Source organism: Ochotona curzoniae, unplaced genomic scaffold, assembly GCF_017591425.1.
Source record: "Ochotona curzoniae isolate NIBS_2020 unplaced genomic scaffold, NIBS_Ocur_1.0 scaffold_1852, whole genome shotgun sequence".
Classification (NCBI taxonomy): Eukaryota; Metazoa; Chordata; class Mammalia; order Lagomorpha; family Ochotonidae; genus Ochotona; species Ochotona curzoniae.
In genome coordinates, this window is record NW_024467087.1 from 1,915,352 (window position 1) to 1,942,879 (window position 27,528).

The 27,528-nt window shown below is 39.4% G+C and overlaps 1 long non-coding RNA gene across 1 annotated transcript in view; it reads right to left on the reverse strand.

Moving 5' to 3' along the window:
* The window catches only part of LOC121169542, a 39,641-nt gene extending 12,318 nt beyond the window's left edge, over window positions 1–27,323 (reverse strand). The window contains exons 1-3 of the long non-coding RNA XR_005885854.1: window positions 27,281–27,323; window positions 26,068–26,131; window positions 17,497–17,608 (exon numbers count right to left, since the gene is read on the reverse strand). This is a non-coding gene — a long non-coding RNA (uncharacterized LOC121169542). The remainder of the gene's footprint in view (window positions 1–17,496; window positions 17,609–26,067; window positions 26,132–27,280) is intronic.
* Window positions 27,324–27,528: the final 205 nt, after the last annotated feature.

The following is a 27,528-nucleotide window of genomic DNA, read 5'->3' on the forward strand; positions in this document are numbered from 1 at the left end:
AAGTCGACCTGTCATATGACCCAGCTATCCCACTTCTGGAAATATATACAAAGGAAATGAGATCTGAATATGAGAAAGGAATTAGCAACACACACAATCTACAATAGCAAAGACATGGAAACAACCCAGGTGCCTGCCAAAAGAGGAATGGATAAAGAAACTGTGGGGCCTGGCGCGGTGGCGCAAGTGGTTAAAGGTCCTCGCCTTGCACGCCCGGGATCCCATATGGGCGCCGGTTCTAATCCCAGCAGCCCCGCTTCCCTTCCAGCTCCCTGCCTGTGGCCCGGGAAAGCAGTCGAGGACGGCCCAAAGCTTTGGGACCCTGCACCCGCGTGGGAGACCCAGAAGAGGCTCCTTGCTTCGGATAGGCATAGTATCGGCCCGTTGCGCTCACTTGGGGAGTGAATCATCGGACGGAAGATCTTCCTCTCTGTCTCTCCTCTCTGTATATCCGCCTTTCCAATGAAAAAATAATAAAAATAAATCTTTTAAAAAAAAAGAAACTGTGGTACATCTACTCCATGGAATACTACTCAGCCACTTAAAAGAATGGCCTGGGAAAACAATAGATAGTCCAAGTCCTTGGGACACTTCACCTGCATCAAAGACCCAGAGGAAGCTCCTACCTTTGCAGTGGTTCAGCTCCAAACGATTGTCGCTATTTGGAGAGTAAGCAAACTGATGCAAAAGTTTTCTCTTTCTCGCCTACTCCCCATAAATCTTGTCTAACTTTCCAACAAAAAGAAATAAATCTAAAGACAGAAAGACAGAAAAGCACAATGGCTTGATTAGCTAATTCTCCACCATCATAGATTGGGATCCCATATGGGTGCTGACTCATGTCCCAGATACTCCACTTCCAATCTACCTCTATGCTCATGGCCTGGGAAAGCAGCAGAGGATTTCCCAGAGCTTTGGGATCAAAAGTCTGTGCCATGTGGGAGAATAGCAAGAAACTCGTGGCTTAGGATTAACTCAGGTGTGGCTACAGCAGCTTCTTTGGGAGTGAACCAGCAAATGGAAAATCTTTGTCTCTGTCACTTCTTCTCTCTGTAGATCTGCCTTTCCAACAAAAACAAATAAATCTTTAGAAAGGAAAGGAAAGGGAAAAAAAGAAAAGAGAGTAAAGAAGGGAAAAGAAAAGAAGAGAAGAGAAAAAGTGAAGTTTTCCCTTCTGGTGAGTCAATCACTTAACATGCAGGCATTTCAATGCACTGGCCTTGATTCTGTTCTCATTGGATATATATAAACAGGCTTTCCTTCTCCTACATTTCAACTCCTCAGATCTTTGCAAGTTGTCATAATAGTGCCCAAACACCTCTCCTACCTAAGTGAACTATCTCCAGTTATTTCTGCTGTTCCTTATATAATGAGTTACAAGGCCTTCAATATTTTGGTTGATCTTAAAATAGGATTTAGCCTGTCTAGGCATAAATATGAACAGATACAAGAAACAAACAGAACAAGGGCATAAGTATGTACTCTGTAAACTTCAATAACAAGGTGTGAGATCACCTCAGTCCTTTAGAGTAACAACAATAACTTGTTGGATACTGCAGGTCTATCAACTGAAACTGTAAAGGCATTTTCTTCTGTTCTATTACTGAAACAGGTCACCCTTATGTGATTCATTGGGATTTGGAACTCGCAGTTCTTGTCCTGATACATTTCATTTCCTTGGATTCTGTCTGAATTGCCATCTGAGAAACAGTGACTTAAAAATCATGACATGTCTTCATTTGGCTGCCAAGCCTTTCATCTGTGACCCTCCTTGAAAGTCACCAGAAGCTTTCCATAAAGGCAGAGGAAGAGATTGTATGATCTTTGCATAAGGACAGAGGAACGGAGGGTGCACAAAGCAACACCACCAGAAGATTCTGTCTAAGGAGTAGTTCAGTCAGCAGCATTGGTCACTGCAGGTTCAAAGGGAACACATTTCCATTTCCCTTAATAAAAAACACAAACTTTTCACTTTTATAAATAATTATTCTTTGAAAATACAAGTTATTGGAAGAATCAAGATGCCAGAATAGGGTAACAACACATTTAAACAGAGAAACATTAGCCAATGTGAAGCAGAGAGGACACATTTCAGGAAATAGGAGTATGCAAGAATTGAAAGACACTATTAGAAGGCCAAATGTAAGAGTTACAGGAGTCCCAGAAGAGAAGCTGGGTTTTAAAATGTATTTAATGAAACCCTGAATGTAAATGGCTTAAACTCATCAATCAAATGTCATAGATTAGTGAACTGGATTTAAAAAAAAAACCCATCAAGTTATTGCCTACAGGAGACATATCTCACCAACAAAGATCAGCAGCAACTGTATCTCATGGATTTTGATTTTTTTAAGCTTAATCTCTTCAAATAGATCATACCGTAGTATCATTTTTTTCAAGAAGGTTCTTGATTTTCTTTTTCGTTTCTTCAGCGACGCATTAGTCATTCAGCAGCATGTTATTTAACTTCATGGTGTGTTTAATTTCTTTTTTCTTCCTGTTGTTGATTTTTATATTGTGGCTCTTCATTTAAGGGAATGTATGGTAACTGTGTAATGGAGACTGTCATATCCAGATGTGAGGATACAATGCAGTATGCATCTCTATTTCCAGACAAAGATGGACTCTCAATGAAACTGTTGTATCTTGACAATAGGATGCTGGACTCTGCCATTGTCCATGCCCATAATGATGGACTGTTTACAAAGAACTATAGTGTAGTAATAATATAGGAGAACTCAATGAGGGGAGAGGGAGCTGGGGAGGGGGTGTGAGAAATCCCAGGGCCTATAGAACCGTATCATAAAATGATAAGAAGAAGAAGAATGAAGGCTATGAAATAAAAAAATGTATTTACTGAAATATTAAGGGAAATTTTCCCTAATCTAGAGAAAACCCCGTTCTTGATATTCCAAGAATATGCTAGTAGGCTAACATTTCTCCTCAAAGTAAAATCTAAACAAGCAATCCTGTCTTTCTTGAAAGAAGGCTTGCTGCTCAGCAAACTTTCAGAATCCTGCTCATCTTCAAGACAGCCAACAGGGAGAGTTTTGTGGTTCAATGAGTTTCTGGGAGATGCCTGTTTTGTAGCCAGCACAGCATTTCATGTTGTCAGAAACAACGGGAACCTAGTAAACTGGTCTAAGTCTTTTCTAATAAGGCCTGTGTGGAGGGGGACATTTAGGGTTTCCAAGAGCAGTTACAGAAATATAGGAAAAGATTTGGCCTGAGAGTATATCACTTCAAGAGTTTGCTGAAAGACTCTGAAGAACACTGGTATCTACTCTGAGATCCATGTCTCTCCCAGGTCTAATGAAGTTTCATGGCAGTGGTTCTGACTAGGAATGGTGCTATTCCTTTAGTGGGCACGAAGAGATAATATGAAGTAGGATTTTTGTTATTAATATGAGGAGTGTTGCTATTGTAATCTGGTTGTTAGTGATGATACTGAGTCCCGTGTTAGATTAACTCTCTAAAGCCTCTTAGGTTCTCTGATTTTGTCACTTCAGCTGACCATGAAAACAAAATAGGGCTGGTGAACACCCCATGCAAACTTGAACTTTTTGTTTGTAGGAGATCCCAATGTTTCTTTTGAGAATACTAGAATTACAATCACCTGTGGTGCTTGTTAAACTAGAGTTCCAAATTCCACATGTTCCAACAGAATCTGTGTGACTGAGGATTAGAATTATAGGTTCTAATAACCACTAAATTAGAAGCTATGGATCAGGAGAGAGTTAGATGTGTTCTTTTTGGGACTGAGAACACAGCTGTCTCCAACATCACTATCCTTTGACAAGGTGGAGAAAGCACATCCCAAACCCACCAAGTTAGGCTGAAGATTACTTGGTATTGTCCACTTCTCCTAAACTCTCCTCACTGGAGTTTCTAACATTCCATTTTGCTGCTTTTCCCCGTAGGGCCCTACACAGTAGCCTAGCAGCTAAAGTCCTCACCTAACATGAACCAGGATCCCATATCGACGCCGGTTTGTATCCTGGCACCCTGCTTCCCATTCAACCCTCTGCTTGTGGCCTGGAAACGCAGTCGAGGATGGCCCAAAGCCTTGGGACCCTGCACCCACGTGGGAGACCTGGAAGAAGTTCATGGTTCCTTGCTTCAGATTGGCTCAGCTCTGGCCATTGTGGCCACTTGGGGAATGAATCAGTGGATGGAAGATCTTCCTGTCTATCCTCCTCTCTGTATATCTGACATTCCAAATAAAAAATAAATAAATCTTTTACCAAAAAAAAAAAACCAATATGGACCATAGTGGAGGTAGATGCACAGTAAATCAAAGATTATAAAAATTAAAATGTATGATGATAGAGTTAAACTGAGGGCACGCGGAGTAAAGAGAATCTAGAAGAACATCTAAATTACATGTAAATCTAAATAGGATGAGTTTGATCAGAAACAGCTTCCTACAAGTAAGGAGTTACTCATACAAAATCAAAAAGAATGCATAGGAGTCAGGAAATGGAAGAAGAGGGAGATCAGCCCCGGCAAATGCAACAACAGTGGCAACTGTAGTACTTACCGAACAAGCCTAAACAATTAGTATTCACTAAGTCAAACACCCAGTCACTCAATTAGACTTTAATCAAAATAATACAGGCAGCTGAGTGTGGACACATAGCTATGCATTATGTTCTGTGCATGCGTGTTTGCCAACAGAATTGGTAGTTTTCCAGTATATCATACAGCGCTGGCTAGGAAGTGGGTGCATCATGGTAATCCTCCAGAAGAGCACAAGGATACAATCAAGAACCTCATGAAAGAGTATTCACTATACCACTCAGTAAGCTTTTTAGTCATTTCTTCATCATGGTCAAGGCTCTAACAATATTGGTTGACTAGTCAGCTCCTGTTCTTTGAGCAAAATTGCCTTAAGGACAGCAGCACTGGCTGGCTGTGAAACATTGAAGAGTCTGCCAAGTGCTTACCACTTTATTAATTTAAAGATAGAATTTAATTATCCTCCCCTTGAATCTGGATATATCTTCAGTGACACACTTGACCAGGGATGCTGTGGATGTGACATTCAGGACCCTCAGATGCTGGATCTTAAGTTGTCACCACAACTTCAACACTTGAAGCCTCAAACATTGTGAACAATCCAAACACCTAAAACCACCATCCTGGTGAGAGGTGTGTACATACACTAATTGACAAAGCCAGCTTAACTTAGCCTTTCAGCCAGCTCTGCCAGAGTATCAGATGTGATGAGATCTCAACAGCAACCCATGAGCCAAATAAATGATTGCTGCTGGGTAAACTGTATTCATCACAAAAATCACCCAGCTGAGCCCTGACTGAATTCCTGAATTGACCTGAGAGTGGTTTACTGCATGACAAACAAGCAAAACACAGTCTTAGTCACTCCTGGATCAAAGTTGCTGACATTGTGTCTGACACAAAGTTTGACTTTCAGAAACAATTACTGAAGTGAAGTAATGGGTGCTGTTCAGGATAGGGAAAGCAACAGAGAAAGATAAAGATGACTTCGAAGTTGCAGTTGATAATTTCATATAATTGAATAGAAAGTTCTATATAAGATTGCAACTACTCTGGGAAGATAACAAGATCAGACACTAAAATTCTCCTAAAGGGGGAACAGAAACAATCTACTCGTTGTGCTATATGTTCCTAATCTCCAACAGCTGTCTCTTTATTCAAAGATCTCCAGGTTTTTTAAGCTCTTATGGTATGGCCTCATTCCAGCTATAATTAATAAACTTTTCCTTTTCTTCACTGTAAAAGACCTTTGCACTTTCCCTGAAGTGGTTAACTCCAAATGGTGAGCCAAAAGTTCTGAAAAAAAAAAAAAAGAGAATAGTTCCCAAAATTAAAAGATTTCCAAGTTTGGCTTGAGAATCAGAAGCACCTTACAAAACACACACACAATCTATGACTCCTGGTGGGACTTTGAGAATTTGGATTCCAAATGTGACTAGATTTTACTTCCCTTACCTTTAATTGCCTGAAGTTTAGACCTAAATTCAATCAGTAGTCTATTGTTTTCTGCTTCCTGGGAAGCAAGTTGCAGCTGAAAGGAGAGCTGGGGAAGCACTGGCTGGGTTGGAAATCTGAATCTTGGCATGACTCTTAGGAATTTTCTTTTCCATTTTATTCACCTCTTCCTGACTCTGATATTATCAGTAATTTCCCGAGACAGAGAAAACCCAGACTCTCTCAAAGAGTTCAACTACCTGCCTCAGCGGAATCCAAAATGGGGAGACTAGCTGCTCCATAGCAACTCTGCTCCTGTGTTTGTGTCCAAGGAAACTCACACAAAGGAAGCACACTGGCAAGCCCCTTTCACTTCTGCTTTCCTCTAGTTGGCCAAGAAGCAACATCCATGGTGATCTGGGTAGCCCATGCAAACTCTGGAACAGACAGGACACTCTTAGAGCCAGTGAATAGGCAGCAAAGAAAGAGAAAACTCAAGACACTTTTAGTGTATTCAAATACATGTGCTAACCAATATCAACAAAACACATGACGTGCTGTGTAAAACACAGGGTGTTAAAGCAGATTTATTTTAATTTTTTCATCAAGTTCTGGATTTTGGAAGTTCAATGATAGTTTCCAAATGGCACAAACATTAAAAAAGAAAGAATCTGGCCTTTTCTGCCTTACATTGCTCACCTGCATTCCTCTGGCTCCTCCCAAACCTCGTCTGAGTTCCTACTAAGCTTTTGAGAGTTATTTTAAACACATTTTTTTTTTTACACTTAATTAAACAGATTTGTTTTCTTCGTGTCAAATGCCTTTTTCTTTGGTATTTAATTGGTTTTTTTTTGAGTTTTTTTATTGATTACATTGCATTATGTGACAGTTTTATAGGCACTGGAATTCCCCCCACCACTCCCCAAAACCTCCCCCATGGTGGATTCCTCCACCTTGCTGCATTACCACAGTTCAATTTCAGTTGAGATTCTTTCATTGCAAGCATTTACCAAGCATAAAGTCCAGCATCTTATTGTCTGGATAACTTCAACGGTTTCTTGGGGAGACCATCTCTGGTCTGAAGGTAGAGCCTGCAGAGTATCATCCCGAGCTATTAAAAGCCCCAACATAACATCAGTAACAATTTATGTTATGGAATTAATTGACATGGTATTGAGTTTAAAAAACTTGTTTGAAAGTCATTTACAGAGAGAAGAGTAGGAGAGATAGAGAGATCTGTCACCCACTCATTCACTCCCTAGAAGTGTAACATCTAAGGCTGGGTCAGGCTGAAGCCAGGAGCCAAGAGCTTCATCTGGGTCTCCCACAAGTGTAGCAGGGACTGAAACACTTGGTCATCCTCTGTTGCTTTTCCAAGTACATTAATAGGGAGCTGGATCAGATGTGGAGCAGCTAGGACTCAAATGACCACCTATATAGTATGGCTGTGGCAAGTGACAGCTTAACTCATTATGCCACAATGCTGGCTCAAGCTTCTGAGAGTTTGGAAATGAGAAAACAATGCCCTTCTTATTCAAATACTTGAAGACAATGTTATATAGACTCACAGATGCAAAATGCAGATACACACAAATCAAGAAGCAGTGAATTTAGAGTCAAAACGTGGACTCTAGTCTTGCCTTTGCTGTTAATTGTGTTGTCCTAGACCAACCCCTTTCCTTCTGAGTTTAAGATTCCCATCTGCAAAAAGAGCACAGATAGACAGCATTCAAGGGTTCTATGTTCCAAACACAAATCAACATCTATTATCCAAGGATAATTATTACAAGTATGGCTGCTCTATGGGTTGCTCTTCCTTCAAATTTGTGGATAGCTCTGTTATTGATTAATGTCTTCCTTGGTTAATTATAGATTTACTGCCATTTCAACATTTTGTTTATATTCAGAAGCATCCTTGAAAATCCATGCATTTAACTACCTTTCATGCTGTGAAAGAAGTCTTGGAGGCCAATACTTTACATTATTCTCAGGGAACTAACAGATGAAGGTCACAGGTTCTGAATTGAGTACTAATGCCCAATTACCACATAATAGAGCTCTCACATTAAATGTCCACTATGTACAAATATTATCCATGGATTATTCTAATCCTTACAGCAGCAATAAAGGTAATAATGCATTAAGTTGTTGATGAGACACAGACACTGTTCTGGACACTAAAATATACCATCTCCTACAGTAAATATTGCACAACATCTATCAGGCCCTTGTCTAAGCAATTCTTCTATATGAATTTCTACAATATGCAATCCAACTTGGTGAGAGAATAGATATTGTTAACCCTAAGCTACAGATGAGGAAACTCAGGCAGAAAAAGGTTAAGTAACTTGATTAAGGTTATAAAAGTTAGTCAATAACAACCAATAATGGAATCCAGAGATTCTGACCCAAACAACTCAAGAAAGAAAGATAATGGCCCATAACTGTAGAGATGTTTTCAGCACTGAGTTAATTGACAAAATAGCCTCAAAATTCTTTTGGATTAAAACAGCAGTAGTTTACTTCAAGCTGTGCCAAATAGTGGAGGTTCCATAATGGAGACGACTCTCTATTGCCATAGCAGGGTAAGAGAGCACATGAAGTTTGCACAATTGTTCATCTTTGCTTCAGTTCATGGTGACACAGGACATTTTCCTTCTTAGATCATTGGCCAGACCTAATAGCATGGCTCCACATAACAACAGGAATCTTAGAAGCTTGTCTTTAATGTTTCCAGAAAAAAAGACTGAGATTATAGCAAATACTAGTATTGGCTAACACAAACTGGAAATGTCACAACTGGAAGTTGAATGCTTATTCAACTAAATGCTAAACTCCACACCTAATAGAAATCAACATTTTTTAAGTTGTCTTTGGTGTTTATTTTCTTTCTTTGTTTTTTTAAAGATGTTTATTTTTATTGGAAAGTCAGATAAATACAGAGAGGAGGAGAGTCAGAGAGGAAGATCTCTCTTCCAATGATTCATTCCCAAGTGACCACAACAGCCAGTGCCATGCCGATCCGAAGCCAGGAGCCTCTTCTAGGTCTCCCATGCGGGTGCAGGGTCCCAAGGTTTTGGGCCGTCCCCAACTGCTTTCCCAGGCCACAGGCAGGGAGCTGGATGGGAAGACGGGCAGCCAGGATTAGAACCAGGACCCATATGAGATCCTGTGCATTCAAGGCGAGGACTTTAGCCACTAGGCCATGGCGCCTGGCCTTCTTTTTTTCTTTAAATACTGTTCCACATATTTAGCATTCCATCAGGTAACATTATCACCAAATGGCAAGTCGAAAATAATAATAACAAAAAACAGCAAAATAAACAAGAAATTAAAACACTTACTGTTACTCAAAAATATGAACAATGGCTGGGTACTGGCACAAGCACTCAGCAAGCTAATCTTCTTCCTGCAAGCACCAGAGTTCCATATGGGCACCTGTTTGTGTCCCAGATGCTCTAGTTCTTATCCAGCTCCCTGCTTATAGTCTGGGAGAATGATGGAGGATGTCCCAAGGCTTTGGGACCCTGCACCTGCTTGTAAGACCTGGAAGAAGCTTCTGGATCATGGCTTCAAATAGGCTCAGCTCTAGCCATTGCAGCCATTTAGAAAGTGAACCAATGGATGGAAGCTCTTTCTCTGTCTCTGTTTCTCTCTGTAAATCTGCAATTCAATTAAAACTTAAATCTTATAAAAGCTATGCATAATAAGTACAACAGTGTCACTTTCCTACATATAGCTTATATCTTTTTATACTCTGTTCATTAGCCTTCACAGATTAGGGAAAATATATGATATTTGTCTTCTGCGGACTGGTTTGTTTCATTAAATATAATGGTTTCCAATTGAATCCACTTAATTGCAAAAGACAAGATTTTCATGTTGTATATGTACCACATTTTCTTTATCATCTGTTGATAGGCATTTGGGTTGATTCTGTTTAAAATCAGCATTTTAAAAAATAGAAGAAGAAGAAGTAAATGACCACTAGACACGTAACAATCTCCATCACATGCTCTAATCTTAAGATGAAGACCTTGACAGGCCCAGTGTGGTGGCATAACAAGCTAAGCCTCTGCCTGCAGTGTTGGCTTCCCATATGGGTACTGGTTCAAGTCACTGATGCTCCACTTCCTATTCAGCTCCATGTTATGACCTGAGAGTGCAGTGGAGGTTGGACCATGTCCTTTGGGTCCTGCTCCCATATGGGAGACTTGGAAAAAGCTCCTGGCTCCTGGCTCCTGGCTCCTGGCTCCTGGCTTCAAATCTGCTCAGCTCCAGCCATTTGAAGAACAAATGAGCATATAGACTATCTATTGCTATCTCTGTCTTTCCTTTTGTCTCTGTAACTGCATTTCCAATAAAAGTAAAATAAATATTTAAACAAATGATGAAGGGCTATGAGTTAGAAAACTTTAATGTTCAGTGTCAACACAGTAAGAAAGTAGTAGAGCCTGAATTTAACTATTATCTGACACAAAAGTCTACTACTTTCACTACATCAAAGTTGCTTCCAAAGGCACTTCCAACTGGAGCACGTACTGGTTTCTGACTTTTCATTGCTACTACATCACATAGAAGTGAAAATGTCAGAAGCAGAAAGAGTTCACAGATACAGAAACTGAAACCCACAGAATGAAACACTTTGTTAGGGGTACACAGATAATAGTGAGATAGCAGCACTTCACCCAGGGTCCTAGAAGCAGAGGAACATTCTAAAAATACAACTGAAGATTGGGGCAAGTAAGTGTGGTGCAGCACTACTGGATCCAGGATCCAATATGGGCACCAGTTTGTATCTCAGCAGTCCCACTTCCCATCCAGCTACCTGCTTGTGGCCTGGAAATGCAGCAGAGGATGGACCAAGGCCTTGGGACCCTGCACCCGTGTGGGAGCCCAGATCTTGGCTCCTACGTTCAGATCAGATCAGCTCTGCCCATGGCAGCCACTTAGGGAATAAATCAGTGGATGGAAGATCTTTCTCTCTGTAATTCCTTCTCTCTGCAAATGTGCCTTTTCAATAAATAAATAATGAACTAAATCTTTTAAAAAGTGGAAACTATGAAAGACAGACAACTTATCAGAACATGTGGCATAGAATAGAGGATTACAACTACTGTGAAACGTGGCCATGCAGAGAAGGAACTGGAAAAATAAATATTCAGGCCTGTCCTTCCTCATACGCCTCTGATCCCTGCCCTCACAAGATACCTGCCCAGTTGGTAGCCAAAGAGAAAGTGAACCTGAGTGATACAGCCCATAGAAACGAACTTCCGGGTACCCAGAGCAGGGTTGAGAAAAGTAACTCTAACAGTTGGAATGCTATGAACTAGGGACATTTGTTATTGTATCTCTCAAAATTGTTCATCGATTATTCATTTACCATGCCCAGTGTCAGAAAGTGTCAACTATAATTTAATTTTTGTCAGCATTCAATTTTTTGTCTTTCAAATTCAGTACTAAAACTATTCCATATACCCATGCATGCTATTTTATGTAGAGGACAAAGCATAGATTTTAAGGCCATGTTCAGCTTAACACAGATAAATAAACCTACATTTAAAACATTCGCCCAGAATTTCAATTTTGTTAAACATGAAAAGTTAACCACGTGTGTGTGTGTGTGTGTGTGTGTGTGTGTGTGTGTCCTGGAGTCCCATTAAAAGAATTATAACAACACAAATAAAAATAATGTGTGTGTGTTTTTAAGGGAGAAGTTAAGTAAGAAGCAGATACACAAAAGAAAAAAAAAGGAAGGATGGCATGTCACCAAGAACAGGGGCAAGCAAGAGAGAGAGAGAGACAGAAAGACAGTCGGAGAAAAGTGAGGATCAAATGGATTAAGACTATTGGAAAGAAAACATTAGTCAATTAAAAAAAAAAAAGCCCAAGTGCTTGGGTCCATGACACCCATATGGAAGACTCAGATATAATTCTGGGCTGCTGGCTTCAGCAAGGCCAAAACCCAACCACTACATAAAACAGCATACAGAGCATCTCTATCCCTTGCAAATAAAATTATTTTTAAAGTGATACCTGGTACCCTATGTTAGTAGTAAGAACAAGAAAATAGGAAGAGAAAGCATATGCATGAAATAATACACTCTCTTATGTCCTTTACCTTATGAAGTTAGCAAAGGTAATATTTTAAATATTTTACCCTTTATCTACAGGAAATAAGACATGTGGCTTTGTCATTTTTTTACTTTTAATATTGATTACACAGATGAGAGGGATGTATATCCATGGGGTCTCTGATTAGGATAAGGAGGGTTGAGGCATGGACGAAAGTGGATGAGATAATCATTTCAGTTATTTATTTTTTCATTATCCTGTGTCTGTGAGGTAGAAGTGGAGAACACTCCCTGCTGTCAAACTACATCAACACCAGTGAATGCAGATGATCATTTGATACTGCAGCAGAGATACCAATGTGGGGAAGAATGTCGCAAGGATGTTACTTGAGTGATATTGATAGTTTTGAGATGTTGTTGGCTTCACAGCACCAGGGCTGAGAAACTCTTTCTAAGGTTTATTGGATGACCAGGTCTACTTCAGGATATCCACAGACATAAATACTTGCTGCAAAGCCTGGTCAGGAGAGTTGTCCAACCTGTTCTGCCTTCCATCTTTTGATCAGACACTCAATGTCTTCATTTGGCTTAGATGAGCTGCCTATCTCATCTTTTTTGTGCATCTGGGTATGTTCTCTATTGCACAGGCAACAGCAAGTGAGCTGGGCCGCTCTTGCAAAGTGTACTCCAAGGTTGGTCCACACATTTATTTGATTTTCCCTGAGGCAAGGGTCTCAGTCCAATGGTCTAGTTGGAGAGCCCCTCAAGAAACCTCACCTAAAAAAAAAAAAAAAAAAGAAGGAAAGAAACCTCACCTAAGAAATCCTCAGACTTGACCCTTGTGTGCACCAGTCAGTGCAGGGTCAGGTTCAGTCTGCTGCTCCATCCATTGCACATACTAATGGATATAGCTGCCAAGTCAGTCCTGCTCCCAGCCCCAGCTATCATGTGAACCAGAGAGTAATGCAGAACAATTTTTGAAATATTTTTAATTTATACTTAATTAAATCTATAAATGCAGATGCTGCAAACATGGAGAGCCAACTGTATTTAGAAAATAACATTGAAAATTATATGGTAAATCTGATATGAAATCAGGAGTAAGTACAAAGAAAATCAGATACCTCTTTTTAAACTAGAAATTATTGACTCAGGAATACAAAATATTATTTCAAGAGAGAAATGAAGAATAATGAGCTACTTCCCTTGGTAGTAAACAATATTTGCAAAGCTTTATTAAATATTGAATAATGATTTTGAAAAAAAAAACATGATTTATATACAGCTGGGTACATGTGTCAGTCATTAGAGCTGTTCACAAATATTTCAGGCTATCTCCTTCCGGGCATTTGAGAGGTCTGAACTTGCCAGTCCCCTTACAGATTAAGTGTGTGATTCATTTTGGTCAATAACACATGAGTGAAACTGACTTGTACCACATCTGGGCAGAAGCAATGAGTGTCAGTGCGCAGTGACTATTACTTGTCCTGATTTCTGAAACCCCAGAATCGGATGTTGAAATGGGGTTTCTACCAGCTTTAGTCCCTCAGTGGCCCAAATGAGCAAGAAGCACTCTTCCCACCTATACCAAACATATGGCATGAGGAAGAAATAAACTTTTGTTATGTAAAGCAACTGGTAATTAGGAATTGTTATGCAACATAAACTAGCCAAGTTTAAACAACAGAGCCTATAAAATAGCTGGATTCTTACCTAACATCACAGGAAGCCAATACACACCTAAAATAATGTATGCTGTAACATCAATATACACGTATTTTATAAAATATGAAGATGACTAGTAAAAGCAGTATCTAAAATAGTTAAGAAATGATTACTCCAGAAGAACAGGATTAAAAAGGAACAGTGCTGGAATGATTGTTATCGCTGTTGTTGTTATAAGCTTGCTTTTAAAAAAATTACTATTGATTTTTATTGGAAAGTCAGTTTACAGAAAGAAGGACAGAGAGAAAGATTTCCTGTTCACTGGTTCACTCCACAAGTAGTCGCAATGTCCAGAGCTGAGCAGAGCTGAGCTGAAGTCGGGAGCTAGGAGCTTCTTCTAGGTCTCTCACGCAGGTACAAGGTCCCAAGGCCATCTACTGCTTTCCCAGGCCATAAGCAGGCAATTGGATGGAAAGTGGAGCAGCTGAGATATGAACTGATGCCCATACAGGATCCCAGAGCTTGCAAGGTAAGGATTTATCCACTAGGCTATTGCTCTGGGCCTGTAAGCTTGCTTTTTAAGAAAATGTTTTACGTTAGTACATTGACACATAATTTAAGCCTTTATAGTGGAGATCTCAAATAAGGAATAAAACATTGCATACAGTTTTTCGTTTGTTTTTAGAATGAAGTTCCTCAGAATTATTCAAGATTCATAATGAAGAAAGCCAAATCCAGGCTTCATTGTTTTCAATAAAGGAACTCAATTATTACCTGACTTTTGAGACATGTTCCTCTAGATAAAATATTGACTCTAAATATTTTGCAGAATTTTATCCCCAGGAACATAGTTGGAGATTATGATAAAGATGATAAAACAGAAATTAGAAGTAGAGTAGAAATTAATAAGCAAAGAATATTTATGCAAGCAATCAGGAATATTTAAAAACAGTATATGAGAAGTCTTGGAAATGGCATTATTAGAAAAAACAAAATCATCTAAAAATAACTAAATCTAAGATAACTTTCTTTCTCCAAGATCTCAAGACAGTTATCTCACATTAAGACACTCGTTCAAATAAACCTTGAATATATACTGTGCTTCTTGAAAGGAACAATATTGTCTACATTCCAAGAATAAGTAAGAATAGCCTCTAGGGCCCGGCGCGGTGGCGCAAGTGGTTAAAGGTCCTCGCCTTGCACGCCCGGGATCCCATATGGGCGCCGGTTCTAATCCCAGCAGCCCCGCTTCCCTTCCAGCTCCCTGCCTGTGGCCTGGGAAAGCAGTCGAGGACGGCCCAAAGCTTTGGGACCCTGCACCCGCGTGGGAGACCCAGAAGAGGCTCCTGGCTTCAGATCGGCATAGTATCGGCCTGTTGTGCTCACTTGGGGAGTGAATCATTGGACGGAAGATCTTCCTCTCTGTCTCTCCTCTCTCTGTATATCCACCTTTCCAATGTAAAAAAATAATAAAAATAAATCTAAAAAAAAAAAAAAAGAATAGCCTCTAGGCAGATACATGTGTATACATGTTTATGTATATATCTGTTTATCTTATATATTGCATGAAGCTTGCCTTGTATTGGAGAGAAAATATGGTATTTGTCCTTTGGGGATTGGTTTATTTCACTAAGCATAATGGTCTCTAGTTGGGACCATTTTGTTGCAAATGGTTTAATTTCATTCTTTTTAATGGCAGAGCAGTATTTCATAGAATAGATCCTTCAGTTTGTTTACCCATTCCTGTTTTGATGAACATCTGGGTTGTTTCCATTTCTTTGTATTGTAAATTGTGCTACTATAAATATAGGATTACAGATCACTTTCTCACCTATAGATTTCATTTCATTTGGATATATTCCCAGAAATAGAATATGGCCATATGGTAGATCAATTTTCAGTTCTCTTAGCACTCTCCATACTGACTTCCATAGTGATTGTACTAGCCTACACTCCCACCTAGAGTGAAGTAGGGTACCTTTTTCCCCATATACATATATTTAAAGGGACTGTGTAATGGAAGCAAGCATACCATGAATTGGAGATACATCACAATATGCATCTCTACTGATAAAAGATGTACACAGTACACATATTCATCTGAATCAAAGATGGACTCCCAATGAAACTGTTAAATAAATCTTGGCAATAGGATGTTGGACAGTTCTACCATTGTCTACACCTACATTGTCATGATACACTTAAATAGTAGAATATGGACTTGTGACTGTTGTTGAAAGACTATAAAAGTTTCATAATATAGGGGACATCTGTGGCGGGGGAGAGGGGAGAAGGGAAGGGTGGAAGAGGAAATCCCTGAGCCTATGGAATTGTATCATTAAAAATAAAAAATAAATTAAAACACAAGAAGAGCCTGCAGAGGACCCATATATCCCACAGCAAAGTAACAGAGAGATGAAGCAACACGAATGATTGCCTGTGGTGAAACCTGCTTCATCAACCAGAAGAGAACTATTGAAATAACATCAGGAGACAAGGTTCTGCTTTTACATGGGTTATCACATCAATCCAACCATACTCCTGATTATAACCACAAAACCCACTAGGAACATGTCAGCTTGAAGATACCATGCAGCCTTGAACCAGAGGATAGTGACACATATACCAGAATAAGTATGCACTACAACAAACAGTTTCTGATTGTGATCCTAATACACTTGAACTTTGATTGCTCTTACAAGCCTAGTTAATATTTGATCATGGCTGCTTATGAATTGGATTCACAAAATAAGCCATATCAGTCCTTTATATCTGAATTGGATATGGAGTACTTATGCTTGCTATTAAATATAGGTCTCTATGTTCTGGGACATCAAAATATTTCAACAGAGCAAGTAGTGTAATCAGATTTCTGACTGGGTAGCTGTTGCGAAACTATCTCTGTTCTATTTCCTTTTCAACTCTTCCTCAAAAAAAAAAAATGTCTTCCCTCCATTCTTTAAGCTAAATACATACCACAGATATCTCAAACTGATGCAAACCTCTGATTACAAGCCATGCTGGATGCCTTAACCTTTGAATCACATCACACATAGGGCTAAGGATCACTTTAATAGCTTCCTCTTCCACCTTCTGCTAGCTGAAGAAGAATTCTAAGAATGTCAAGACACTCTTACCTTGAACCCAGCATCTAAAGTTTGAAAGATACCAACATAACCTTCTGAAAGTTAAAAATCTCAACTGTTCACAATGTGACCAGAATATACTTTTCAATAATCTAGTCTCTAGTAGCTTCCTGCCAGCATAAACATTGCCTGATTACTTGTGATTCTCTGAACAAATCATGCACTAACTGGTTCTTAACCTCTGCTCATGCCAATGCTTTGACCTGGAATCTTCCATTCAGCCCTATGGAGTATCAGATTTAGTTTCTGGTGTCTTTTATCTCCCACTAGACTGAACAGCCAAGCAGAGAGCAGGACTGTACATTTCTCACCTAAACATTTTGAACATCCAGCAAATACTTTAAAAATCTGTGCTAAGTTCATCTTCAAAGGTACCATAAACCATTCATTGATTTCTATTTTTCAAAAAATAATAAGTATATGAAATGGAGATTATATATGTATAAATGTATGTATACATATACGAGAGAGATTTCTACTCCACAGTTTTACTCCCAAATACATATAACAGGCAACCCCTCCACCCCACCCCATGGGAGGAGGACAGTGAAGCCAATGAGAAGCAAAAGCAAAGTGTTCTGAAGTTAAAGTTCACAGAGGTGTTGGAGCAGCTGCATGCAACAAGAGGGAGGTGCAAGAGAGCTAGCATGCACACTTACCCTTTGCTGCAGTTCACACAGGTTCACATGGCTACAGCCTGAGAGGTCTGGTGCCAGGGTGCCCTCACAAAGCAGTGTAAGCAATGCCCCAGCTTAAGCATTGTGGTGGTACCTTGGAGAGAAAAAATAAAATAAAATAAAATAAAAACAATAAAATGGAAGATGCTACTTCTTGGAATACTGCCTTGGTGTGGCCAGAAGACTTAGAGAGCACATGAAGATCTCCCAACTCTAAAGCAAAAGTGCAAAGTGTAGTTGACATTCCTCATGTGTTCAAAGTCTGAATGAAATGGCTGTGCACTGGATAGGTTCAGTTTCTCAGCTTGGGTTTGAGAACATGACCAATGGGTCTATGATGACCATTGTGCTGAAATTAATACAGAACAAGAGAACATAAAACATATCTCCTGTAAACACAGAGTGGTGGAAGCATCCCAAATGATTGCCCAAGAGACAAGAAACAGGCAAAATTCTAACATTCGTTGCAACTCTAAGTCAATAAAGCTACATTGTCCAACAGCCCCATAAACTGGTTGAAGAGCTTAAGCACAAAAGATGTATAGAATACTATTGAGTCACAAAAAAAGAATGAAATTCTGAATTTTGCAACTAAGTGGATATAATTGAAGACCGTTACATTTGGTGAAATAAGACAATCCAAATAAAGAAAATAATAGTATATTTTCTCTGATTGTGGTAACTATGATATATAGAGCCAAAAATGTTATGTATGTGAGTATAACTAACAATTGAGATTTATCATTTATAGCCCTGTCTATATTCGTGAAGAATAGTGCTTTCTCTACTTCACACTTACTGAATTCCTTATTTATTGTAGGTTAAGCTTGGTATTACAATGTAAATTGAAGGTATCTCACTGCAAAAATATAAGAAATAGGAAAGCATGGAGAGAGGATGGAAGGAGTAGGAAATATCATGACATTATTAAACTGTATATACAGGGCACGGCGCAGTAGCCTAGTGCCTAAAGTTCTTGCCTTGCACATGCCAGGATCTTACATGAGCACCGGTCCTAATGCTGGTAGCACCACTTCCCATCCAGCTCCCTGCTTGTGCCCTGGGAAAGCAGTGGAGGATTGATCAAAGCCTTGGGACCCATCACTCACATGGGAGACCCAGAAGAAGCTTCTAGCTCCTGGCTTCAGATTCGCTCAGCTCCAGCCATTGCAGCCACTTGGAGAGTAAATCATCAGAAGATCTTCCTCTCTGTCTTTCCTCTTTGTATATCTGACTTTCCAATAAAAATAAAATAAATCTTAAAAATTGTATATACAAAATACATAAACTTTGTTCCCTCCATATAAGTAAAATGCAGAAGACAAAAAACAATGTATAAGCTGAGTATGCTGTGCATAATCTACCAAAGGACACTAGCTGTTACATAAATCAAATGTTGCTGTACTTCAATCACCAAAGAGTATGCTCACATGAGCCTTTTAAGTACCTTTTTTGCCCAAAAGCCTGAAATTCTGAAAGATAGAATGATATATTAAGTTATTTATGGAAAACAGTGGTAAGCAAGAGTAGAAAAAGTAGTGTGCGAGGGAGGAACAATGGGTTGATAGTAGTCACCAATGATTTATGTAATTGGATTTGTCTGATCTACTCATAGATCTTGAAGTAAATCCAATCACCAACTGACAGAAGTATTAACAGCTGAAACCCATTTACCCAAAAGAAAAAGGACAAATCTTACAAGTAAAAAAAGAAACATTAAAAAGGGACTGGAGAAACATAATATTAAGAAAACAAAAGGGCAGTAGCACTGTGGAGTTAAGCTGATGCTGGCATCCCACATGAGCACTGGTTCCAATTTCTGATTGAACTCCCTGTTAATGCACCTGGGAAAACAGCAGAAGATGGCCCAAGTCCTTGGGCCCCTGCCACCTACATTGTGAAGCCCAGCTGAAGCTCCTTGGCACCTGGCTTCTGTCCAACTCAGCCGAGACTGTTGTGGTCATTTGGCGAGTGAACCAACAGATGCAAGATTCTTCTCTCTCTGCTTTTCAAATTAAATAAAATAAACCTTTTTAAAAGAAAAAGGAAACATTTTGAAAGGTACGTGGGTGCGGCCCATGCAATGGCTCAACTGTCTAATTCTCCATCTGCAAGTACTGGCATCGCATATGGATGTTGGTTCCAGTTCTGGCTGCTCCACTTCCCATCCAACTCTCTGTTTGTCGTTTGGGCAAGCAGTAGAGGATGGACCAAAGCCTTGGGACCCTGTACACATATGGGAGACCCAGAAGAAGCTCCTGGCTCCAGATTGGCTCCATTTGTTACGGCCGGCTGCGTCAGCAGCATGGGACACGGTGAGGGTCTGAGGATGGAGGCACCGACTGGAGACCAGTGATGGTTGAAGTCTCTCTCCGAAGCCTCTCTGAGGCCTCCCTCTATTGCCTTCTCTCTTGACCTTTCACCTGCTTCTTGTTTACTCTACCTGACACCCTCATTAGCGCATATTCGATACAGCTGAGACCAGGTGCTTCTAGCCCCAAGCCCACTCCCTGTAGTGCTCGGCTTAAGGGCTTAACCAGTGCTAGTCAACTCCTTAGCCCACAACAAGGATCAGTTATTGCAACCCTTTGTAGCATGAACCATAGGATGGAAGATCTTTCTCTCTGTATCTCCTCTCAGTAAATCTGCCTTTCCAATAAAAATAAATCTTAAAAAAAAAAAAAGGTACTTGATAGTGCCTCTTTAAAGTTCTCAAAAGCCTCTGAAAAAGTTGGAAGTTTTGGGAAAATAATAACCTTTTCTAATAGTTTTTTTTTAATATGCAGTGATTTTTGGTTGTTTTTTTCCTCCTCTTGGTCATATGTATATGATATTTGGCCTCTCTGAATTTCAACCAATGACAGTTTGCCCTGGAGAACTTTTTTTCACATTGGACTGCAGAATAAAGAGCAAAAGAGTTACAACAGCTAGCTTTCAGCTAATAAATCTGGACAGTAGCTGTTTGGAATCCTATTATATTTTATTTCATCTGAGACTGACAAATCTTCTTGTAGCATCTTTTGGGTAATACTTCCTGGACATGAGAGGTAGAAACTCTGGGTTCAATGCCAAAAGAACAATGATATGTCCAGTTTCCTGTGAATGTGTAACTGGAAAATGGGGTTAGTTAGGCCATTTTCTATACCCTGTAGCAATACTTCCACAGCAACAGCGGGGACTGCAAAGACATCAATGCAAGGAGAGCAAAATAAGGGGAGATGAGTCCATATCAAGAAAAATAGAAACTCAGAAGCCCCCAGGGTCATTCCTAAGGGAATGGTGATTCAAGCTATATTTTTAAATGCACACATAGCTAAGTAGAAAATAGTGTAGTACCCCCATGGAAAGGCCTGAAAGGCAAGACTGTATGCCATACCCCCAGCCCAGTAGGGTAGACTTAGTGGGGCCCTAGAATATATCCTATTTTCAGGCACACTGTAATGTTCATGAGAAAGGTTACAAATTAGTGAGCCTCCATGGGCCCTGAGGTACTTCCCAGAGAGCACTTAATACCTGTGGTATCAGACTAAACTTGAATTCCTTGCTTATTGGATGGAGTTGGAGACTTCTACTATCCTACTAACCTTAGGTCCTATTGTTTCATGTGATAGGTGACATTGAGAATTCCAACTGCTGGCCTTTAGACGCTACCCCCAATGAGGAGGCAATGATTAGAGTGTAGGACCGGGAAACGGGTCTATCTTATCATTGTGCTCTGCCAAGAAGTACATTAATCCACAGTGTAGGGTATCAAGTGCTAGGTAACATAATAGAATTCAGCCTTTAAATCAGCAACACAATGCAGCAGCTCACATTATAGGAATAACTGATACCAGTATATATATTTATATATATATATATTTATTTATATATATATATAATAAACTTTTCAGTGTCGGTGAACCAGAGAGAAGAACATCAACATTCGTACCAAACAGATTCATTCATTTAGATTTCCTTCCCTTCTCTTGGTAAACTGCTACACCAAAGGAATAATTACTGTCAGTGGAATACTGCAGAGTTCTAGCCAAAAATAGTCACATCAATTTTAACCAGTAAATATGAATTACTGAAAGATAAAGAAAGTCTCCTTCCAGAGGTTATTACTTGTCTCTTCAGAAATGTTTGCCAATATAAAATCCTCCCCTCCAGGCTGTGGAACTCAAAAATGAGAGTCACAGCAGTATATCTGCATGTAAGGGACCGGAAGGCATCAGGTAGGAGGGGCAGAGGTATGTTTTCACAAAGCTTTGTTTCCTGCTGTGATCTGAAAGCTGTAATACAAAGGGGAAGATCTAAGATTTAAGCACAGGTGAAGGCACATTCACACAGGAGAGACAGCAAATACTGGAATGATCAGCAGTGCTTCATGTAAGTACCACCTGACAGGTTCTACAAAGGTTTTTGCATCCATTATCTCTCTAGAGCCATCCAGTATTCTCTATGGGGTAGATAAGATAAAGACTGTTAAGTCCTTTTCATGGATGAAGTACTAGAGGTGTAACAGCAATACATTAGACCTCATTTCAAACCTGTTTCTGGTCCCACAAGCATGATATCATCCAGGTGGTGGTCTACACAATTGGCATATTCACCACTGCAACAGCCAAACACCCACAAACCAAACACTGCTATTAATTCATCTAAGAACACTGCCTTTGTCTCAGGTTTGGACAAAGTCATTCAAAGTATTCACATCCACTTGTCTCCTGATAGAGGCTCATAGCTGGTCCAGTAGCACTATTACTAAGCATCAAAGGAGGCACTGCCACTGTGTACCTTCCACAGACATGTCAAGTATCCACTACAATCTAGCTAGCAACTGAAGAGTTTGCTTACAACACTTCACCTTGATTCCTTCCCTCTGTAAGCATTAATGATCCCACTTTCTCAACTTAACCACAATTCCAAGGGACATCAAGGTGTTTGTGATCAGCCAGTACCTCAAGAAGCTTTGAACATCTTCCATTTATCACATGGACATTTAGGACATCTTCCAACAGTCCCAATCTAAAACTAGGGCAAAAGGTCTCTACCCCGGACATCATAATTTACAGTATTTGTTCTGGCAGTGTTCCACCCATATCATTACCCAAAGGGAAGGGAAGTCTAGAAACCCAATGGGTCTTGCCAATCAAAGTCTACTCTCTCTGCTAGCTCTCGCTCAGAATCTCCTAACCTGGGAAATTTCCTGCCCATGTGTCCCCAAGCCATTGTTCAGGGACCCTGTGCTCCCCTTCCCAAGTGTGACCCTCTTCTGCTTCCATGAGAATAAACTCTAACCTGAGGGGTGGTCTCTGTGAAGATGCTGTTTCTTCATGTAGTGGGCTTGAACACGCAGGATCAAGCCATACTTCTCACAAGTTTTGAGCCAACGCTGATACTTAGGACTGGAGTACACACTTTGAAGAACAAAGCTGATTGGTCCCAAGCATTCACAGAAAGCCACTGAGGTAAGTGACAGAGCCATGAGATTAAAGATAAGAGAGGAGTCTTTATTGAGCCTGTATTCCACACTCCTATCCCAGTCCAGCAGTTACCATGGCCTTGCCTTTTATCATGCCAAGGAGATGTGTCGGAAGTATGCCAAATATCTTTGGGAAACAGAAAAACAAACACCTGGGACATGACATTTGCCCCTGCTTCAAAGCCCCTATATACTTCCCATCATTACCCTCTGTAAACCTGACCCACTCAGACTGACACGTAGCCAAGAATCCATAAAACGATAGACTTAGATTTTGGTCTTCTAACTAGTCACTGACAATTTATATTGAAATTACCAAGGACACGTAGGTAAATTTGATTATTCCTTTTTTACTAATTGTAAATATAAGGGTAAGAATAAACACAAAATTCATAAGAACATTGCTTAATTGGAATATTCAACTTATGGAGCAAACTAACAAATGTATCCCAGAGGCACAGTAGTTTTAAAAATCTAGAATGATTTATTTAAATCTAATGATAGCATTGGCATATGTAAACAAATAAATGCAGACAACTGATTGAAACAAGGGCTAGTAGGTCATGAGACTATTTGCTTTGAACCCCCAAAATTGATTGATAATAATAATAAGAGCATCACACAAGAAAATTCCAAGAAACTTCTTGTGCTCTAAGACACTCCATTTGAAAATCACCATTGTTTTATGTCAATCAGTGGATTCTTCAAAGACCTCATAGTGCTTGGAGTGGCAAGATTGGCAGCGATTCATAACTGTTGAAATATCAAAACCACTTGAGCAAGAACCTCAGAGCATGCCCTACATCCAGGACCTGGGGAGGGTGGGAAATTGGGTGGGCCTTCCTCCTTAATACCCCCCTTTTAACATGAAGGAAACAATATGGGAAAAATAATAGTCTTACCCACTTTCCTACTGTAGCCCTTGAACCTTTTTACTCTAATTAACTATGTAATGATTGTCAAAATATAATTAAAAAAAAAGAAAACCACCATTGAGATGTATGTCATATTATTAAAAATCAGACTTTCTTCCTAATTTCACTGGTTGGCACTCAGGCACAACAGAAGCAAAACATTGTAAGATGAAAAAAGAAGTCCCATCACAGTGGTCTGGACAGTGGTTCATAGAGAGCTGCCAAATATTTTAATATTTAATAATACATCCAAACTAAGCCTTGTTACACCTGCAGAATACAGAGAACTCTGCCCGAGTCCTGATTCGGCAGTTAACTCACTCTGTGAGGTTAAATAATATCCTGTATTTTTCTAAGTCTCAGACATAGGATCCAGGCAGCCTCTTCAAGACTGATGCCTGGAGCTTTATATTTTAGAATTTCATACTTAAGTGAAGATTCATGGTCACCCCATCCATCACAGATAGATACTAGAAGAAAATAAGGAAAGGAAACCTTTATTTTGTTCTTGCTGGCATGGTTCTGTACTTTCACTCCGAAGTTCAAAACATTTTAATAATTTATTCCATTGGATACATAACAGAGGAACAAAAAGGAAATTAATCTTGAAGAAATCATGTATCTACAATCTTTGAATACCTTTTACTTAGTACTGTTCCAGCTATGTCTGCACATTGCCCATCTTTCCTACTTCTGGATGGAGGGAAAAAAGTATCTACCTGTTGTAGTGTGAGACAGGTCTTCAGAGAAAAAGACCAGAGACCTAGAGAGAAGGAGACGCCGTAGTCTAGGCAGGAGATGATAGGGACCTGACACAAGGCCGTGTCGACGGGGGCAGAGTGGAAAGGACAGATTCAAAAAGCATTCAGGAGGACACGCTGACAGAAATGCACGTTAGAGTTTAGAAAGAAGGAAGTGGAGAGTAAACGCACTTCATTGCTTGAGTGATGGCACTGGCGCTGTGCCTCTGATGAGGAAAAGGAGATTTAACATTTACTGTGAGGAGTCCTTTAGTCATCATGTGGAAAAACCCAGCAAACATTTGGGTATTCTGGTGTAAAATCAACTAGACCTAGCAGTGGCAGAGGCAACCTTGAGCTTAGTCTGGAATCATTCAACAAATAGGTCCCAACTCCTGAAATTCCACTACATTTCCTCTTTTATTCATTAAAGTATTTAGAATTCTTATCAAAATATTTACAGTTCTTTATTATTTTGCTAGACTATAGGATACATGGGCATATACTTAGTGCTAATTTGTTTGATCTAGTTATTCAATCTTGTATCCATAAAAAATCATAATATCACCACTTTGTACTCTATAAATATAACTAATTTGTCCATTTACAATTAAGGGTAATAATAATAATAGTAAGCAGAGATGGTTTCTGCCCTTGTGTAGTTGTCATGAGGCAAGTGAGACAATGAGAGGAAAAAAGAAAATGTCTGTAATTTTAAGTAAAAGAAAGCAAATGAGTATAATGTTTACGAATACTAGGGGGAATTGTGAATCTGATTACTCTGGAAAAGCTCTTAAATCCTTATCAGAAGGCCATCCTTGTACAAGAGAATTGATCATGTAATACCATATAGGCAGGAAGAATTTCATCACAAAGTTGGGAGACCCACCACCTTCATTTCTATAATATGCCTAGGATATTTGCTGCTGCAGTTGCTGATATTTAAGTGATAGTAATAAAGTACTACAATAAGGCATGATCATAAAATTATACCACAGCCAAAACACTTGATGCCTATGAAATGGTATTTAGCAATTTTATGTTGTCACTGATGGGGCTGGATACAGATGGTTGCATTAGCCAGATGTAACATTAACTTAAGCAAAACTTCAAATAAAATTGCTACAGAGCTCTGCATTCCAGTACTAATAGCTCTGATTGCATCTAATCTTGCCAGCTTATTGAAACCACACTCTGGGCAAAGTTACCATTCTGTAGAGTTTCAGTCAAACACTGCTATTGAGGAAGCAATACTTAAAATAACATTCCTTTTAATGATTAAATAGAGAGTTGGCACAAACTGCAGGGCACACAAAAAAAATCTATACAGCCACTGGGGAAAGGATAAGTAGGTTGTATTTTGCAATTTCTTCCTGGTGGGTTTACAATTATTCCACAGCACGGCAGCTAAGATGTTTAAAAAATCACTTACCTGAATCCCAGCAATAATTAGTTCCCTATCCTTTGTATGTTCGCCATGAGTTCTGTTGACCTCACTGCAAGGAAAAATGAATTTACCCATTTACATTTTGAAATACTTATTCCTTACAGGCAAACACAAGCGTACTGGGGGTTGAACAATTTCTGGCCAGCAGTGTATATTTTAACCAGGATATTTAAAATGCATTGGGTGAATAATTAGTGTATGAATCTTAATTGTCTGGTTAAGAAAAATGAAAACAAGATTAATTTATTATAGACATATGCGTAGCTATATTAAACTCTTTGTTTAAGATGAAGCCTCTATGTCAAAAAACAGAAAAGACAAAAATATTCCTGTATGTTGTACATTTTAAAAAGAAATTAACAAATTAAGTTAATTTTTGTGCTTATAATTTGGCTGGAAAACTGGTGGCTTAGTATGCAATTTGAGTGTAGGATAGCATGCAAATGGACCCACCAGCACTTATCAGCTATTCACTTATTCCCTTGTTTGTTAAACTATTCAGAAATGCCTACTTCTGGTAAGCTGTATTTAAAGCTGTTTTCCCAAAACTAAAAGCTTCCTTTAAATTGACATTTTAAAGTTCACAGGCAGCCCTTATGCCTTTTGTACCAAACTGGCAGGAGCAACAAGGTGGTCCCTGTGGAAGAACCACTTAAAACTTAGTCTTCAGTAAAGGAGCCATGCATGATACTAGCAAAGGATGGAAAGCCTTCAGCTTGTTAGCAGTGTGTGCCTCACTAGAGGGCTGCCTGCAGAGTCCCGGAGCACAGTACATCTCTAGTCCCACAACAGTATATACACTATTGCATCTTATTAAAGCAAGGATTACAATTGTACAGTTCTATCCCATTTAACTTGCTGGAATTCCCAAAAAGGCTAAAAGGTTGACTGTCTTTAACAGCCTGGTTCTAACAAGTAAATAGGGAAAGGCTTTGACTATTTGTAATTTATTTTTGACTCTTAGTATTTGCATATGTTCAACCTAAATGTAGTACCTATCAAGAATGCATTTATTTTTTCTCAAATTAAAAAGTCAAACATTAAAGGCCATAGAATTACTTTCTGTTCGTTAGAATTCACAACTGCTTATGTCTATCATAATTTTGTACCCCCTCAATCCTTACATATGGGGAAACTGAGGTCCTGAGGTTTCATGATCGATTAGTGGCAAAGCATGACAACAACCTAAGCCCCTCACCTCCCCCGGTATAGCAAAGAGCTCTTTCCAGTGCACTACGTCACCTCCAAACGTCACGCTGTGAGTTGCATGGAGTCATTTGCTGCCATAGAGAGAGATCTATGGGATCATAAGTGACCAGACACTCCAAGACATTTTTTTTAAGATTTATTTTATTTTTATTGAAAAGTCAGGTTGACAGAGAGAAAGATCTTCCACTGCTGATTCACTCTTCAAGTGGTCACAGGGCCAAAGCTGAACTGATTCGA